The following is a 14,917-nucleotide window of genomic DNA, read 5'->3' on the forward strand; positions in this document are numbered from 1 at the left end:
CAAAAGATATGCATTGAAACTTTATATTTAGACCAAATCATTTTGTATGGTATCGATGGATTTGATCTCATAAACAAATTGCCACTTGGGAAAATTTTACGGAAGAGATGATAACACATTATGAGGATACAAAAAACACAACTTTTTTTAGCCAATTAACAAATCTCAAACAAAAGGGTTCAATGATGGAGGACATTGAGGGCTTCCAAAAATTGAATATAAAGGTAAAATATATTACATAGGAGCATAGGATTGATGTTTTCATAGTGGACTTTAAAGGATAACATCCAACATGAGGTTCAACTTTGGGAACCTGATTCAATGGAAAAGTCATTCAGGTTGGCAAGGAAAATGGAAAGAAAGAAGCCTACCACTGACAAATATAAACATGGAAGTGTTGTTGCTCCTACACTTTCACCACCTACAAGGTTGACAACACAAAAATTGGAAAAAAAAAGAGCAAAAGGCCTTTGTTATAATTGTGATAGAAAATACACTAAAGGTCATAAGTGTTCTCAGAAGAAATTAATTTACATACATGTGGAAGAGGAGAAAGAAAAGGAACAAGAAACGTCAAAAGAAGAGGATATACACCAAAAACCAATCCCGAAGAAAGAAGAAATGAATCTGACCATATATTGTAATGCATTGACAGGAATTACCACCCCTCAAACTTTCAAAATAGAAGGGAATATCAAGAATAAAAAGGTAATAGTGTTGATTGATTCGGGTAGTACCCATAATTTTATTCATTATAAGATAGCCAAGGAATTCAATTGCTTCCTATATATTGCACTAGAGTGTCAATTAATGGTTGTAAATGGAGGAACCATAAATTTCTCTCAAAAGTGCCATAATGTCAAGCTATCCATGGGAGAATATGTCTTGAATAGTCCAATGCTTGCCATTCCAATGGGTGATGTAGATGTTGTACTAGGAGTCCAATGGCTATAAGCTTTGGGTACGATTGCTTTTAATTTTCGAGAACTTTTCTTGAATTTTTTTTGGGAAGGAAAGGAAGTTGAATTAAGGGGTATCATAGTGAAACCGTGAAAGATAATAAGCTCTAACAGCATGACAAATCTTCTAAAGAAAGAACAACGAGGCGTAATTACACAATTATGTTCACTAGAGGTTCCCACATCGATGTCATCTATTTCTCAAGATCTCCAAAACGTTTTGGACAATCATTCCAAGGTATTTGAGACTCCCAAAGGCCTCCCACCTATACGTGATCATGATCATGCTATTCATTTGATTCCAGGAAGTGTTCCACCAAACATCAAGCCTTACAAGTATCCATATGCCGAAAAGAGTGAAATTGAACGTATCATTGCAGAAATGCTAGAAGTTGGTATAAGTCAACCTAGTCAAAGTTCCTTCTCTGCTCCCGTGTTATTGATACACAAGAAGGATGGATCACGGTGCATGTTTCTACATTATAGGGAGCTCAACAAGCTTACTATTAAAGATGAACTTCCCACTCCTGTCATTGATGAATTATTGGATGAATTACACAGAGAAATTTGCTTCACCAAGTTGGATCTTCGTTCACGATATCATCAAATCAGAATGAGGACTAAAGACATTCCAAAAACAACATTTAGAACTCATGAGGGTCATTATGAATTTTTTTATGCCTTTTGACCTTACCGATGCAACTTCTACATTTCAAGGTTTGACAAATTCCATTGTCAAACCCTTAGAAAATTTGTGTTAGTATTTTTTGATGATATACTAGTCTACAACAAGTCTTTGGAGGATCATGTTCAACATATTGATAGGGTGTTAAAACTATTGGAGGAAAAATAATTATATGCTAAAAGCTCCAAATGTTTCTTTAGGGTAAAAGAGGTGGAATATTTGGTTACTCAGTTAGCTCATAGCTCATATTATCATCCTCAATCTGATGAGCAAACTGAGATAGTGAAAAAATGTTTGTAAGTATATATTCGCTGCTTTTCATATGATAAACAAACACAATGGGACAAGTGGTTGCCTTTGGCTGAATGGTGGAATAACACTTCCTTCCATACTATAGCAAAAATGACCGCATTTATGGCACTTCATGGATATCATCCACTATTCATCACATCCTCTTTAAAAGAAAATTCTAAGGTTCAAGCAATGGAAGATCACATTGAGCATCAACAACAAGTTCTCAAACTCTTAAAGGATAACCTCACTTTAGCACAAAATAGAATGAAAAAACAGGCATATGAACATCGCAACGAAAGAAGTTTTGATGTAAGTGACTGGGTATTTCTACAACTACAACCATACAAACAAATTTCCCTCAAGAAAGCTAAGAAGGATAAGAAATTATCACCAAAGGATTATGGTTCGTACAAGGTGTTACAAAATATTGTCACTACGGCTTACAAATTGGAGCTTCTTGCATCTTCCCTAGCACCCAATTTTCCATGTTTCATGTTTAAAGAAGGTTATAGGTGAGAATATCCTAGTTCAAACAATATTTCCAGAACTTTACAAGGAAGGAAAAATCATATTGGAAGCAGAAGCAGTCACAAAAACAAGAAATTGATAGCTATGAAATTGATCAATTTGAGAGTATCTCATCAAGTGGAAGAACTTACCTGTTGAAGATTCCACATGGGAGGATGAGAATTTTATATAGAGGCATTGAGAACTACTCAAATGTTGAGGAAAACACCTTTTGAAGGAGAGGGGTGTTAGGTGATTTAATTGTTTGTTAAATCCCTGTCATTTAATTTTTCAACCCAGGGGTTTCGTAAAACTTAGAAGAAAACCAAAATATATGGGACCTGAGATCAAACTATAATCAGATTTAGAAGATAAGCTATGGAAACTGAAGCGAATGAAATTATAAACTAATTAGAAGTGCATATTAAAAATATAAAATTTAACTAAGTAATTTCTAATTCATTATGTAATAAGCAGAAGAAGTGGCTCCTAACTTAGGAATACCAGATTTGTCCTTCTTGTAGGATACTACTTCATGAACAGAAATCAAAAGCCACTAATGGACAATAGCTTAAGATGTATAAAAAAATAATATAAGAGGCTCCTAACTAAGGAGCTCCTTGCTGTTCCTCATTACAAATTCATTCATCATTAATGCCATTGTTGGAAAACTAGAAGTTTAGAAAATCACTTGAAACTAGAAAAAGAGAATGAATTTCAATTATTGCTCATATCAAATGGAAGAGAGCCTAACTTAGATACTTGTTTGTCCTTTCATATGCTAATAAGATTTAAACTAAAATTCAATCATTAATAATGAACAATCTTTAAACATATAAGTAATTAAATGAAAATAAAATCTATAATGAAATAAAATGTTTCTTTTATCCTTTTAGAGTGAGATCAATTCTCTTAAGTACAAAGTGACAAACTATTCCATAAATTCATATACTACATTAAGACAATTTATATCTAAAATTGTAGAAAGAAAACTTTATTCTATTCCATCATAAGTTAGGATACATGTTCCAAGAGTCCTCCCTTTGGAATGGATGAGGTACTCCCATTTATACAAAAACATAAGAAACTAACTCATTAATGGAGATCCACTAATCCCTCCTAGATCCACAAACCCTTCATATGATTACAACCAATATGAGACACATATTCCTTTATCCATGATTTTTCTCCATGAGATATGCTTGACCCCTTTCCCAAATCTCCTACAAATCTTCAAGAGAATTCGAATTTGAGTCTTCGAGGCCACATAAGAGTGTCTTGGAACCTTCCAAATCATCTACACATGTTAGCAAACTCATTCCACCTTTAGCTATAAGCAAATACATGTTATGTTTCTAACTTTTAATCATAAATTCACTTTAAATACATAAAAAAAATTAACTTTGGAAAATGAAAATATGAACCCATATGGTAATGAAAATATAATGATAATGTGATGAATGAGGTGAAAAAATGAGGATAAATTTCAAAAAGGAGTGAAAGTGAATGTTAATTTGGTAGTCCAACATACCCCCCAACTTAAGTTATTGCATGTCTTCATGCAATTTATTGCATTGATTTACTTTAATCATGATTTATCTTTTGAATTGTATTCCTTTCATATGAACTTTGGCTCTTGTTAATTCTTCTTTCATCTTCACATAATCATTTGATAACTTTGTTCCTTTTGCAAAGTGTCATTTTGAAAAATATTTGATTGCAACATATTACTTTGTTTGGTTCTTGTATGGCAACCAACTTTTATTAGTATTAGTTCTTGTGTAACAATAATTTTGTTATTTTTGGGTTGCATCAAAAGACTTTGAAAACATTTAATCAACCTTTCATTCTATGATCATCATTTGCAAAACATTTAACGTTTTGAATCAGAATGCAATAGTAGCTGTTTGGAAAAGTATGTTGGTTAGGATGGCATGTGTATAAAGGACATTTATGACATATGAAAGGTGATAATGGAATATGAATGTGATATATATCGTGAAATGTTAATATGAGGTATGAACATGAATTCCCCCTCCAACTAGAGATATGACAATGTTAAAAAGGAAGTGAGGAACATTCCAAAGTTACAACTTTAAGCATTTTAAGGAATTGCATGACTAAAAAATAGAAAACCACATGACTTCACTTACCCTCAATGTACATGACTTGTGGATGCTAAAGAGTGTGTCTACTAATGATGTTGGATCATGGAGTATGTAAACAAAGGAATTTCCATCTTCTTTTGTGTTCCCTTTGTTGATGACAAGGTTTGAATCTTTATTGTTGCTATAACAAATTGATCTGCTGCAAACTATTAAAATGATATAGTCTTCAATCGTTACAACACCCGATGGTACAATTCTAATCATGCAAATAAATTTGTCGATGTCGAGCATGAAGAGGAGTAATTGGATTATCGACAATTGATGCATGTCGTTAACCAATGTGAGGCAACTCACCATTAATGCCAATGAGTGCCAAGGTACCTAACTACATCTTGCAAAGGGAAAATTGATGAGCTGATGTCAAGCCACTTACAAGATCCAATGATAAAGGTACATTGGTGTATTCCCATGATTTCTGGCGAGAGATCCTGTCATTAAGGCATACAAGCCTCAAAGTACTACTAAGGACTCTAGCCTTGAACCTAGATAATGTGCTGATGTCGATAGGCCAAGACTTGTTAGAAGGGAGGCCTTAAGGAATCCTCCATCATATAACTCAAGAACGAAACAATAATTTTGGAGGATTATCGATGAGAAATTTTGCAGTGGATCAAGTTTTATTTGGAAAAATGAAAAGGAAATTGAATGAATCAGCTTTGTAGAGGAGTTGAATGTTTTTATTGATCAATTATAAGTTAGTGAATGTGAGGCAGGAAAATGACTATGAAGGAAAATGAACAATGGATCTAGGTTTTATTTGAAAACATGAAAAGGAAAATGGAATGAAAAATTTATTCACTAAAAAAGTGAGAATTCAGTTAGTACAGTGGCATCTAAAAGGCTTGCAAGTGATGGATCTGATCTGACATCATGTGCTCATGCATTGATGTTTCATCTTTGTTACTTCTTTGATCATTTTCTTGTGAAATAAATGTGGTATTTGAGAGGATTTTCAATGATTTGATAGATATTATGACATTCTCCCCCTTGGCTTACCCAAAAGCATGTCCTTGCGCTTGAAATGGGGTCTTTAAAAGATAATGTTTGCTTGTGGTCATTTGTCTATCTTCCTAGAACATGCAAAAATTTAGTAATTTTTCTACAATGAAATGTAAGTTTATCATAAGAGAGAGGTGATCAATATCTCTATTTATGACATTTACAAAAGAAACTGAGAATTGCTACTAATACAACAAATTCATGAAAGAAAAACCGAAAGAATTTATACCTGTGTCGAAACTAATGCCTCATTTTACCTGTTATATCTTGTCAACGATTTCTTTCTTCTTTAGCTGTTTCAAATTCTGATGATATCTTTCTCATTATGTATATCTCGTTGAGATCTTTCTAACGATGCTTGAATCGTTAAAATCCAACATCGTATGAGAAAGATGTGCTTATTTGAAATTTGGGTGAAATAATGAGGATTGTCATGAAGTTTCTCAGTTGCAAGATTATTCCCTTCCCGCATCTAAAATCTTATATATCTTCTTTGGCTGAGCCATGGCATAATATTTTCTAGTTTTTGATGTCATTGGCTTATGCACCTACAAAACTCAAAAGACCATGATCATATAAAAGTACTTTATGAAACAAAAATGCATGTCTATAGGATTCAATCTTTCATCTACAAGATTCTCTTCTAGGCATTTTGCAAAACAATAATCTTGTACATTAAACACCCTTATCATTCTTCTTCTTGATCCATTTCCAGTGTTGAAAAATGAGCTTGCAGATGGAGGGTGAGTATGTAATAGTGATGTGGTAGTGGGTGACATGGCAAATGGATGATGTAAATGTTGATTGATGATGTGGTGATGAATGTGCGATATTGGCCAATGTTGTGCTGCCATGTGGAAAAATTGTTGTTTAATTAATGCTGTGTCAAAATTGTAAAATAATTAACAAATTCCAATCCCCACAAGTTTTGAACTCATGAACTCCATTATGCAATTTGAATGACTTACCAATAGATCACAAGTCACATTTATGAATTTAATGGAATTTTGGAAATTTTAATTAATCTAAAATTGATGGAAACAACAACATGACAAGTGACCAATCTAAATCCAATATTCTTAGGAAAGTATGATTCCAAATCATTTTTCATATCTTTTGAATTCATTATTTCCAATGTTTTTAGGAAAATGGGATTCCAAAATATTTGCCAAATCATTTTTCATATCTTTTGAGCTCATCATTTTTCTCTAGAAAGTGGATTTTTTAACCAATTTTTATTCTATAAAATCTTGGGAAATGTTTATGATTTTTATATATTTTTTTGTTGTAGGCTGTAAGCATGTAGAAAATATCGCTTCCGAAAATTTATGCAGTAAGGATTTTTTCTTAATTTATTGATTTATTTTTTTATTCTCTGCAGCTTGGAAACATTGTTGGGTGGTTGGCCATGGCTCTGTGGCTGGGCTGCTGGATGGTTGTGGCCTTGGTCTTGGCTAATTGAAAACTGACTTTTTTTCACGCAACCTAGCAAATAAGACTCCAGAGAACCCTAAAAATCTCTCAAACGGTTACGAATTTTGAGGAAACATCTTACGCTTAGCATAATTCACCCCATTCTGAGGAAAACACATGTTTTATATTTTTGAGATTCATTTTAATTTGGTCACAAAATGCGTTTTAAAAATGATGTTTTTAACCTATGCATATTTTTCCTCTGCTCAAGTAACTGAGAGGTGATTTTTTATTTTTTATTTATTTTTAGTAGAATGCACTGCTAGCTTTCATTGTTTCAAAATCACACACATAACATTTGAAGCAATTTGTTTGTTTGACTTCCATGAATTTTTTTATTTGTTTAAATTTTCTTTATTCTCATTTTCGTTTTTGTGTTTTTATTTATTTTTATTATTTCTTTGTTTTTTAATGTTGTTTTGGTTTTGTGTTTTAAATTAATTTTTTTATTTCAAATTTGTTTAAATAAGAAAATCTCTTTTATTTTTGTTTTCTAATTTACATGTGTTCCATTCACTTTTAATATATATGTGTGTGTGTGTGTCTAAATTTTAAAAGAAACATTAAAATTTTTATGTTCCATTTTAAAATTTAAGCTATATATATATATATATATATCTATATCTATATCTATATATATATATATATATATATATATATATATATACAGAGAGAGAGAGAGAGAGAGAGAGAGAGAGAGATCAAATAATGAAAGAGAAGAATCAAATTTTTTTTTTTAACAAAAGATATACTAACATTAAAACTCTTCTTCTGATCCTCGAGGTCACAAAAAGCACAGGAGGAGAGCATACTCAAGTTTTTATTAGTTGATTCCTCTCTTTTAAAAATTTGGATGCAAAACATAAAATGAAAAGAATCGATCTCTTACCTGAAACTATCATTCTTCCACCTTCGCTTGTGCTCCTCGTTCACAATCGTTTTTATTGAAATTTTTCCTGCCAAGGATTAGTAGATGTGCGACTCTTATTGTACCACAAAATCACAAATTTATCCTAAAAATCACAAAATCTTTTTTTTTATTTGTTATTCCTATTCTATTGAAAAAAAACAAACATTCTTTTAAGTATAAGATAATTTCCAATTCATCCATTTATGCAACAAGATCATGAGTAGACTCATATCCAAGTTTGAAAAGTAAACCCTATTGAGTTCTTGGACATGATCATGGAGAGTGACTAGTTGAAACCAAATTTGAATGTGATCTTTAGTCTTTTTATTTTATTCAATTATCATAGCATGAAGCTTTTCCAGATCTTGTTTTTGCAATTGGATTTTTTTTTTTTAATGAATGAGGGTTCTTGATTTTACTGTTCTATGTTTTCCATATGAAAATGAAAATAAACTTAAATGAAAAATGCCTAAATGCATCTAACCCCAAATGAAAATGACCTTAAGAGAAATTTTTTCCTAAACAATCCTCCTAACTTACTTACATCTAAGTTTGCTTCCCCGGCAACAAAGACAAAATGTTGGGTGATTTAATTGTTTGTTAAATCCCCATCATTTAACTTGTCAACCCGGGTGTTTCATAGAACTTAGAAGCAAACAAAAATATATGGGACCTCAGATGCAACCATAATCAGATTTATAAGTTATGGAAACTAAAGGGAATAAAATTATGAACTAATTAGAAGTGTATATTACAAATGTAAAATTTAACTAAGTAATTTCTAATTCATTATGTAAGAAGCAGGAGAAGTGGCTCCTAACTTAGGAAAACCAGATTTGTCCTTCTTCTAGAATACTACTTCATGAACAATAATAAAAAAACACTAATGGACAATAGCTTAAGATGCATAAACAAATAATAGAAGATGCTCCTAACTAAGCAGGTCTGTGTTGTTCTTCATTACAAATTAATTCATCATTAATGCCATTGTTGGAAAAATGGAAATTCGGAAAATCACTTGAAACTAGAAAAAGAGAACTAATTTCAATTATTACGCATATCAAATTTTAGAGAGCCTAACTTAGACCCTTGTTTGTCCTTTCATATGTCGATAAGATTTAAACTAAAATTCATTCATTAATAATGAAAAATCTTCAAACATATAAGTAATTAAATGAAAATAAAATATATAATGAAATAAAATGTTTCTTTGATCCTTTTCGAGTGAGCTCAATTCTCTTAAGAACAAAGTGACAAAGTATGCCATAAATTCATATACTACATTAAGACAATTTATATCTAAAATTGTAGAAAGAAAACTTTATTCTATTCCTTCATAAGTTAGGATACATGCTGCAAGAGTCCTCCCTTTGGAATGGAGGAGGTACTCCTATTTATACAAAAACATAAGAAACTAACTCATTAATGGAGATCCACTAATCCCTCCTAGATCCAGAAATCCTTCATATGGTTACAACTAATATGAGACAGATATTCCTTTATACATGATTTTTCTCCATGAGATATGCTTGACCCCTACCCAAAATCTCCTTCAAATATTCAAGAGAATTCGAATTTGAGTCATGGAGACCACATAAGAGTGTCTTTGAACCTTCCAAATCACCTACACGTGTCACCAAACTCATTCCACCTTTAGTATAAGCAAATACATGTTATTTTTCTGACTTTTAATCATAAAATCACTTTAAATACATAAAATAAATAACTTTGAAAAATGAAAATATGAACCGATACGGTAATGGAAATATATTGATAATGTGATGAAATGAAGTGACAAAATGAGGATAAAGGTGAAAATGGAGTGAAATTGTCTGTCAATTTGGAAGCCCAACAAGGGGCATGTTAGGCCCCTATACTACTGGTGTAACCCCTTATTGTTATTAGTGCAACCCCCTTATTGTATTATTGTGCCCATATAGTCCCCATGTTGTTATTATTATGCCCCATAGAAGCCCACTATTGTTATTGTTGAGCCCCTACAATATTATCGTTATGTAAGATCAGATTATATTGGGACCCCTTACAATCCTATATATAGAAATGAGGTCTTGTCATTCGTATCATCCAACAATTGTTCATTTGTGTAATAGAAAGGACGTTGCCCCCTAAAAGAGGTTGTTTTTTAAGTCATTGATCTATCTTTTCTATCTTTTTGTGAGTTGATTTCATAACATCCTTTCAAAATATAGCTCGAAGAAGCCCTTCAGCGACAAAGGAAAGTGATGATGGACATCTTTGCCTAGATGCTTTGGTGGATACCCACATACGACACATACTCATCCAGTAGCCACCATGGAGGTGAAACTTCCTTTAAGGTACAAGTAAACATTGACATTCCCATATTTCAAAACCAGATAGATATAAATGTCATAAATAAATGGTTAAATATGTTGGAAGGATATTTTTTGATTCATGATTTTTCCAAAAGGGAGAATATTAATTTTTTACTCCTAAATCCCCTGTCCACATCCTTTTGTACTCCTAAAATCCACCCTCCACATCAAGGACTGGTGGGAAACCTATTGTGAGTAGAGGGATGAGATGGAACCATCATTGTTTTTAGCTACACCCACTTGGAATTCTTTGCAAGATTCCATCAAGGAATAGTATTACCCTATGAGGAGTTGTGAAGGTAAGTACATAATGTGCACTACACTACGACAAGGAAGGGACCAAGATATGTCGGAGTTCACAAATATTGTTCATACCCTTCATACGAAGTTGGGTATCAAGGATTATGAGTGGCATCTGGTACTCAAGTATTGTGGCTTTCTACAAAAATACATCTAGGACAGGATGGATTTCATCAACATATCCTCACTTGGCACTCCCTATCGATACGCTGTCAAGATCGAGGAGAAATTTAAACAGAAGAAGTGAGACTTTGGATCTGCAAATCTGAAGCAAGGAAAAGGTGCCCCCAAATAGCATAACAAAGGACAAAGCCAAGGTTGGGTTACCTAAGACAACCGGATGAAACCAGGAGAAAAGAAAAGCACCATGAAGACAAAGAAGGACACATGAAAGTGATGTGAGTTCCATAAGATACCTAATCACAACACAAGTGACTATTGATCCAAGCAATTACTAGTGGCAAAGTTGAAGCCTTTAAAATCAGATGCATGTTCCAACTCTGACTCAGAACCCAACAAGGGGAATGAAAAAGGGAATCAAGTTATTGATGTGGAGCCAAGCACCACCATTTCCACCATCAAGATCCAGAAGATTGATCACAAAGATCGAGAAGAAGGGGAGTGTCTCTTCCACTCATAGATGTGGGTGAAGGGGTCTTCACTATAATTCATTATCGACACTAGAACCCAAAATAACCTCATATCGGTAGAGTTTGTTAAGAAGTTGGGCCTACTAACCACACCACACCCACAACCATACACCATTGGGTGGCTCCACAAAGGGAGAGATCTTCGCGCCAGCTAGTAGTTCCATCTTACCTATAGGATCAAACTCTTCACATATGAGGTATCATGTGATGTTTCTCCTCTTGAATTTTGTGATGTATTATTGGGCCAACTATACTTGTGGAAGAATCATGTTGTGTATGAGTCAAGGCCTCACTTTGTTATTATTTATTTATGTAGTAAGTTGTATAGAATATCGAAGGTAGACGTGCCTACCGCCATCTATTTAATCTCTATAAAGCAACGCAATAAGGTCATCTCTCATAATGGGAAATTTTTTTCCTTTATGATTCACTCTCAAATGTATGGGGAAGATCATTGCCACATCCATGACCCCCGGGAAGGGTTCCTCCACGCAGTAGAAGTAGGTGGATAAGGTCATGGAAGAATAAAATAATATCTTCTCCTCGCCCGCAGGGGTACCCTTTCACTATCAGGTCAAGTATTTGTTCAACATGACTCCAAGATAACCTCTACCCAATGGTTTGATATATCATTGCTCTGTTCTAGAAAATGAAGTGATCAAGAGATAGATAAATGACTTGTTGTAGAAAGTGCACATATGACCAAGTTCCTGGCCCTTTGGGAGCCCGATTTTACTTGTATAGAAGAAGGATGGGACCTAGGAGACTCTGCATTGATTATTGGGAACTAAACAAAAATGTTGTCAAGAATTGGTATCCAATCAAAAGGATTGATGACCTTCTAGACCAGTTCAAGTGATCCAAGTATTTTAGCAAGATCGATATCAACTCTGGCTATCACTAGGTTCCATTAAATCTCACAAATGTATGGAGTACTGCCTTCAAATCCAAGGAAGGACTTTTTGAATGGTTGGTCATGACCTTTGGTTTGAAAAATTCCCCTGCTACTTTTATGAGGCTGATGGATGACATCTTATGACCCTTCACCAACTCGTTCGTGGTTTTTTATTTTGACAACATCCTCATCCTCAGTAAGAGTTGGGAAGAGCACTTGAAACACATTCGACAGTTCCTTCAAACCCTACAGAAACACAAATTGTGTGCCAACTTGGAGAAATGAACATGTGGCACGGGCCACATCTAATATCTGGGATACATCATTGATGAGAAAGGCGTGCATGTGGATCTTGATAAGATCCAAGTCATTCGAGATTGGCTAACACTTACCACTCTAATAGAACTTTGGATATTTTTGGGCCTTGCTAATTTTTATCGAAGGTTCATGTTGGGATTCTCCCATATATCTTAGTGTTTGAGTCAAGTTACCGAGGGAAGAGAGAAAGTAAAGTTTTTCTAGTCTGAATCCCAACAAAAGGTGTTTGATGTTGGGTTGAAGCACCACCTCTGTTAAGCACCAGTACTCACATTACAAGACCTGCAACAACCATTTGAAATTGATACTAATGCCTCTGATTATGCTATTGGTCTAGTCCTCACCTAGCAAGGGAATCAAGTGGCCTATCATAATGAGACATTTTCTGCCACCATTTGGAAATATGGCACCTACGATAAGGAGATGTACTCCATCGTGTAGGCTTTCCAACAATGGAAACTTTAAATTCTGGCGAAGGATATGGTCATCGACACATACCAATGAACCATACAGTTTATATAGACCCAAGGGAAGTTGCTAAAAGATTTCCATCAAAATTGGTCCACATATATGCAATAGTTATATTTGTATATAAAATACAAGATGGGCAACACCAATCATGTTGCATATTGTCTCAGTCGTCCAAGAATTGCAACATTGATCACTGTACTCAAGTCTTATGGCCATGTGACCTATGAATGGCCACAACTATATAAAAATGATCTACAATTTACCACCAGATACCATATGCTAGTGGATTGCTGGCTAGTTCTAGAATTTTGCCCCCAAGATGCATTATTATGCTACCCAAGCCACCTTTTTTTCATTCAAGTGAGTGTGTGCAAGATGATTTTGGAGGTGCATTATAGTCAGCTTGTAGGACACTTTGGTGTGGAGAAAATTGTGTCCACAATACATAAGTATTTTTATTAGCCAAATCTCTGATAGGATGTTGGAAAATACATCAATTGTTGCATTGTTTGTGCCATTATGAAGCAAACTATTAAGAAGGAAGGCTCGTACACACCTCTTCCTACTCATACTCAGCCATGGGAATTCATCTCCATTTACTATATGTCTAGACTTCCTTCTACCAAGCATGGCAATGACTGGATATATGTGGTCATCGACAAATTTTCTAAGATAGCCATATTGGTTGCCTGCAAGAAGAGTATCATAGCATAAGCCACTGCCAGAATTTTCTTTGAATGAGTGTGGGTACATTTTTGGATCATACAGACCATTATACCATATTGGGATAGAAAGTTAATAATCTCATTTTGGTCGATATTTTGGTAGTTTTTAGACACCTAGCTGAGTAAATCGACTGCATTTCACCCCAAAACTGATGCACAAGCAAAGGTCATCAATAGGATGATTGTGCTTATACTACACATGTATAACTCTAACAATGTGTGAACATGGGATGAAAATCTTCCATATGTACAACAAAGCTAAAAAAAATATCTTCATAGCTTGACTGGCCATAGCCCCTTGAAGTGGGCCTGGGATTTCAACCATTATGACCCCTTGATGTTGCACTTCCTTTTGCAACTACAAAGGAAATTTTTTCCCATGTTTAGTCCAAAGTTGATAAAGCCACCAAGTTTATTTACCACATTCAACACATCCACTAGCAGGTTCATGACATCTTGGAGAAATCCAATTCCAAATGAAAAAAATGGCAGGATCAACATTAGGTTCCTCATAATTTTTAGGTGGGCGATAAATTTTGGTTACAACTATAGAAAGATTGCCTCATTGGAGCCTATCGTAAAGTTAGACCACTCTTCTACGATCCTTACACCATCACCAAGGTTGTGGGAGACAACTCTTTCAAGCTCATTAGTCCCCCAATCCTTGGATTTCACCCTATATTCAATGTGGACCACCCTCGACCATACTTTCCACCATTGTTGGAGACATAATACATTTCTACGAAGTTGAAACCAACAAAGCTCATCCTAGACTGCATTAAACATGTCGCAACTAATCAAATCATGGGAACATAGATCAAGATCACTCATAAACAAAGGATCCAACTATATTGAGTTGTCAAAGATGGCCATATCGTGCACCAGGGCAAGTGGCTCACGAGGGACCAAGTTTAGAATAAGTTTCCCCATCTCACGGAGGCACTCAACGCAACGAGGACGATTGCTTCCTAAGGGGTAGGATTGATCCAATTGGAAATTTTGGCAACCCACCTATTTCACTTGGACCCCTACCATTGTTTCTTTCTGTTTCCTTAATTGTAGCACAGTTTATTGTTTTTGGTTTTTCGAGACTTGAACTTCTGAAGCTGTTTTGAGGCCCTAAATGACATTATTTTTTAAAACAAGAAAATTTTTATCAAACATCATGGATTTGTAAGAGAAAGTTCTAGCCCTCGAATATAAATTTAT

This window comes from Pinus tabuliformis, chromosome 6 (genome assembly GCF_031772625.1).
Source record: "Pinus tabuliformis cultivar Carrire ecotype Pingquan chromosome 6, CPIR1, whole genome shotgun sequence".
NCBI classification, from domain to species: Eukaryota; Viridiplantae; Streptophyta; class Pinopsida; order Pinales; family Pinaceae; genus Pinus; species Pinus tabuliformis.